Raw genomic sequence first — 6,000 nt, forward strand, 5'->3', positions numbered from 1 at the left:
TCAAATAATCACACGGAAGCAACCGAACAAACACATGGCAGCACACAGTGGCGGAATGAGAGAGCGAACGAGCGGGCCGGGGAAGTGGGGGGGTAGCGGAACGGCCGGCGAGTGGACGAGCGAACGGGCCGGTGACGGAGGGAAGTGGGGCGGCCGGAGACAGCAGCGGGGGAGGAGGAGTGCATTTTTCTGCGCATGCGCCATAAACTTGCAACAGCAAAAGACGCACCGGCCAGTCCCCGCAACTGATGATACCAAGGTCTTCAGCCGCTCGCTTCCCGTGGCTCTCTACGGCCTCTCGTTTCCAGCCCTCTCCATCCAGCTGTTCCCTCTAGCTGCAGATCCCCCATCCAGCCGCTTTCTCCCCTACTTCTCAGCTGTACTTCAGGCATTGCAACTGTCTGGTCCCTGCCTTATGCATCCCCCTCTTCAGGAACTTCTGAATTTTACTCCCTTCCACTACACCCCCCTCTCCCCTCTCCCCCCCCCCCCCATCCCCCTCTCTCCTCCAACCCCCCTTTCCCCTCCTCTCCCCCCTCTCCCCTCCCTCCCCTCCTCCCCCCTCCAACCCCTCTCTCCCCTCTCCCTCCTCCAACCCCTCCCTCCCCTCCAACTCCCCCCTCCATCTCCTCCCCAACCCCCCTCTCCCCCAACCACCCACCTCCCCCTCTCTCCCCCACCCCCCACTCTCTCCCCCACCCTCCACCTCCCCCTCTCTCCCCCACCTCCCACCTCCCCCTCACAACCCCGCTCCCCCCCACAAGGACCACACCACAGTTGAATATCTGAAGTGCAGTTGCAAAGTCGGGAAAATAGCATCAAAAACCTCAACAATTCCAGGTTTAATTATTGAGAAATTTTATTAAGTACATTAAGCATTCGAGGCACTGCTGTGCATGGATACACAAGTGCTGAGTAGCCAGCATTCCCGTGAGACAGACAGGCCGAGTCTCTGCTATGCAGAACTGAAGAGATTGTTCCCGGAGAGCCTTGTGGTGAATGAACGCGTGGCTCTCTATTCCACTACTGTATTGTCCATGTGAAGAAGGCAAAGTCACCAGAGTCTGAGCTCAGTCTATTCTTGGTGAATGTTCCCCAAACGCATCCCAATGAGCGTCCCACTTCATCCATAAATGCAAGGTTCCTTTCCACATCACGACAAGCTCCGCAGCTTGATCCAGTTGCCTTCGTTGCTTGAATGCTGACCTTAAGTCTCAAGGATTGTTTTCTCGACAGCATGTTTTACATGAAAAGAAATAAGGAAAGAACTTCAGTGTCAGAGCTTCCTCCCTCCAATGAAATTACTGTTGAGCATGCTTTATGTCCTGCAGTAAAGGCATGTACTGATAACACCGCTAATTAATCACTTCGTACCCACCTCAGCTGTAGGAGTCAGGATGATGTTACTGCCTCTATCTCGTGTTGGTTCAATGCTGCTCTCGGAAAACATGAATGATGTGAGAGTGCTGGAAAAAGAAGCACATTTCTTTTGTACTATGAACATAAAGCAGGCCATTTAGCCCAGCTGTTCCCTGCTAGTGGTTATGCTACTCCTGCGCCTTCCCATCCGCTCCCATTTAATCCAGCCTACTACTATCAGCATCACCTTCCATTTCTTTCGCTCTTATCTACCTTTGCCTTAAAGCAACATTGAGGATGGAGAAAGGTGTGGCTGCACTCCCACCTCACCAGTTGTGTACACAACGAGAGCATTCACATTTGTGCTACCACTGGACACGGCATGTTTGTTTCTTTTAGTGCTCAGTCTCTTCTGCTGAATGTTCCCCAAGTGTTTGACCGCTTTTGGACGCCCTCTCTGCTTGACAGGCAGCAGCTGGCAATTGCGGAGTCTCACAAGGCTCTGCATGGTTGTTTCAAGGGCGGATGGGGAAACAGGTGGCTGTGTGTCCATGTGCACTGCTCTGATGGGTGCAGGAACAGAGCAACTTACAACAGGGACTGGAGCACATGTACTGCCTGCACACAGCCCCAGACAATGGAAAGAATTTTAGTGCAGTGCAGTGGACTGGAGCACATGCAGTGCCCCAGACAATGGAAATGTTTTCAGAATAACTTACAACAGGGACTGGAGCACATGTAGTGCCCCAGACAATGGAAATGTTTTCAGAGCAACTTACAACAGGGACTGGAGCACATGTAGTGCCCCAGACAATGGAAATGTTTTCAGAGCCAATTACAGCAGGGACTGGAGCACATTTACTGCCTGCACACAGCCCCAGACAATGGAAAGGGTTTTAGTGCAGTGCAGTGGACTGGAGCACGTGCAGTGCCCCAGACAATGGAAATGTTTTCAGAGCAACTTACCTTGGAGCAATCTCCTCTTTCTGATAAAAATCAAGCAGACTGAAATCTTCAAAATGACTAAATAATTGCGAGAAAATGCCCGACAAAACCGCTCCTCCTTCCACTTTCAGAAACTCGCTCCGAAGTTTGACGCATGCGTGAATATCCGTTGGCGTTACATAAAGCGCATGCGCAGAGGCCGACCAGGCGCATTGCCCGAAGATGCACACGTCACGCGATGACGTCATCGGCGCATGCGCTAACCAGTCCTGGCAAGCCGGAACGCAGCGTATGCGCAGAGAGCAGGAGACAGTCTGCGCATGTGCGCACCGCGGCGCAGCCTGATGATGTCAGTGGTGGCCAGCGTTGTCAGGAATCACTTTGAAAGAACAAATCATCTGGTCATTATCACATTATAGTCTGGGATCTTAAATGCGTGAACCCTGATGTTGGAACCAAATACAGGCCCCAGGCGGGACTGCGGTGAAAATTTTAAAAGGCTGCTGGGACCACAGTCCAATTAAGGACAGTGACCTGCCTCTCCAGGCTGCTAGCCCAATCAGAGGGCCAGCTGCTCTCCTGCTGTACTGCCTCAGCAATGCAACCAATAGAGGTGCCGCTGTTGAGGCTACAAGGAGGAGAGGGCACTTCCATCTTGAGGCACCCTTGCAGGGCTGATCACAGATGTATTGATGTGTCAGGGCCAGGCAGGCAGGCCTCAGCAATCGGGAGTGAACCCTCCAGTGGTGACGCGGGGCTGTGGGGCCCTTCCTTGATCCATAGTGCCTCAGGAAAGCCAGCCCCCCCCCCCCCCCCCCCACCCAAGGAAGCTGCTGGGAGGCCACCTCAACACGGCGGAGGGCCATTTCAACACCAGTAAAATGCCGGCAGCCTGGTGGTATATGGCTGTCAATAGGCCAATTAATTGCCCACCACCTCTAGTTGATAGGCAGCCGAGCCATTGCCGTTCCTGTCACTGGGGAATATCCCCTTGCAGCAGGAACACATTGGGCTTCCCTCCTGACACCTTCCAAATGCCATGCTTCTGCCTCCCAGCCTGTCTCCAAAGCCCAGAGAAAATCCCAGCCACTGTGTGCAAACTGTAAATACACTTCAAAAGTACTTAATTGGCTGTAAAATGCTTTGGGATGTCCTGAGATTTGTCTTTTTTATGTGCTAATTCTACTCTCTTCATTAATCAGCAGTTGTACACTCAATATGTAAAATCCTTCTGCAAGTCATTAACTGCACCATATGTTTCTCCTGAGCTTTTTAAAGTGTCACTGTCAGGGAAACCCTCACCTGCCAAGAATGAGGAAAATTAATTTTGCCACATGAATATTGATTTTAAACTGCTGATGGTGAAGAAAGAACTTACTTTAAAAAACAATTGGAGACTTTGGTTGGAGAAAGACATTAGCATAGCCACAGACAGTACTTCAAAGAACAAAGGGGCTATTCCCTGCTCCAATTTAATCCACAATGGACTTTTGATTACCAGACATTGAAGGTGGAAAGCATTCCAGGTTAACTACTAAGATGGCCGAATATACAAACAAACGTTGTCAGGCCAGTCTGGTCACATGACTGACTGTTGGAGTTTTTTGAATTTGAGCTTCCAGCAAGTAATTTGTAATCAGAAGGCTGTTAGCTCCTGGACTGAGAACACCTCTCTCCTGTCTGCTCTCATCTAGCTCTCGCCAGCTTTGGAAACCATTGAAGACATATGAACACCAAGAGAGAAAAGTCTCCCACAGTGAACAAGGTTTAAGAAGAATACTGGGCCCCAACAAAAAGTAAGAGCTGTCTACAATCAAGGACTCTATGGCGAGCTGGCAACACTGAAGCAGTAACAAGAAACCCCCTTTAGAGACTGCCTCAAAACCTGTCCATTTTATTTTTCTTCTGCTCTTTTCTGTTCCTATTTGCACGTGTGTATCGCGTGTGCAGGCATAGGTGCTAATGGAATTAGAGTTTAAGATTTCATCAATTTCACGTTTCTTCTTTAAACCTAAGAAGGCCTGTTTGTGCTCATTTCTTTGCCTTATAATTGGAAATCTGTGAACAAGGATTTACAAAGAGGGAGCTCAAAACACTGTGTTTAAAATTAAATCCTGTTACAATAAGACCAGGTGAAGACAGTAAAAGACCCCTAGACACCTTTCTCACCTGGTCATAACAGTCACCTAGAAATTTTACAATCTTTTAGAATTGGCCTCTGCATCCAGTTCCATTTTACTCACTTAAAAAAAATCCTCTCAGGTCTGTTGTAATTCATTAACCCCTCCCATTCTGCTATCACGCCTCTTACTCTTCTTTCCTTAACCAGCTTCTTATCCAGTTCCATGGTTTACCCTGGATTCCTGTGGCTTTTATTTGAATTACAAATCTTTCATGTGGAACTTTGTCCAAATCTTTATACAGATGGGGAGTGCCACTTTTCTTTTGTAACATCCTCAAATTCAAATGTAGAAATAGTGGAGAACCAGGGTTTAATGAGATTGAGGAGCTTAAAGTAAGTAATATTAGTAAAGGGAAAAACTACTTGAAAGACTAATGGAACTTAAAGCTGACAAATTCCCTGGACCTGATGGCCTACATCTAAAAGAGGTGGCTGGAAAGATAGTGGATGCACTGGTTATGATCTTTCAAACTTCCCTAGATTCTGAAACAATGCCAGTGGGCGAGAAGGCAGAACATGTAACACCGCTATTCAAGAAAGGAGAGAGAGAGAAACCAAGGAACTACAGGCCAGTTAGCCTGACATCAGGCATTGGGAAAATGCTGGAATCCATTATTAAGGAAGTGCTAACAGAGCACTTAGATTTGTCAGATATCATTTTTCTTTCATAAAACCATGTTGACTCTTGTCATGTGGGCCCCCACCTGCCAAGAATGAGGCACATTAATTTCACCACATAGACTTTAAATTTCAAATTGCTGCTGGGAAGAAAAGAAGGCCTATTACAAGGGGTTGGCAAGCCCCTGGCTGGAAGGGCATTTTTGCATATTAACAGACAAAGGACCATTCCCTGACCCACCCATTACACACAGCCAGAAATGGTTATACTAGTCACGTGACTACCCCACTGGCCAACGTGGGAAGTTTTAAATTGTAGAGACAATGTTTGAACTGGAAGAAAGCTATGTGCTCCTGGGTTGAAAAGACCTCTTCCCCTCCTGTTTGCTCCCACCTCTTTCTCACGGAACTGAATCCCACTGAAGACACATGGACCCCAAGAGAGAAAAGTCTCCTACAATGAACAAGGTTTCAGAAGAATACTGGGCCCCAACGGAAAGCAAGATCAACCTACAAAAGGACTCTACAGTGAGCTCAAAGAACCGTAATAAACTTTCAAATATTGCCTCAATCCTTTCCACTTTATTTTTCTTCTGCTCTTTTCTGCCTCTATTTACCTGTGCGTATCGCGTATGCATGCTAGCGTGGGTGCATCATGTATCCATAGGCGTCGACTGAATTAGAGTTTAAGTTTAATAAAATTTCACTTTTCTTCTTTAAACCTAAGAAAGCCTGTTTGTGCTCATTTCTTTGCCTTATAATTGGAAAGCAGTGAACAAGGATTCACCAAGGGGGAGTTCAAAACACTGTGTGTTGAAAAATCAAGCCCTGTTACAGTAAGACCAGGTGAATGCTGAGAGGGACCCCTAAACACCTTTCTCACCTGGATCGTAACA

Source organism: Heterodontus francisci, chromosome 13 (genome assembly GCF_036365525.1).
Source record: "Heterodontus francisci isolate sHetFra1 chromosome 13, sHetFra1.hap1, whole genome shotgun sequence".
NCBI classification, from domain to species: Eukaryota; Metazoa; Chordata; class Chondrichthyes; order Heterodontiformes; family Heterodontidae; genus Heterodontus; species Heterodontus francisci.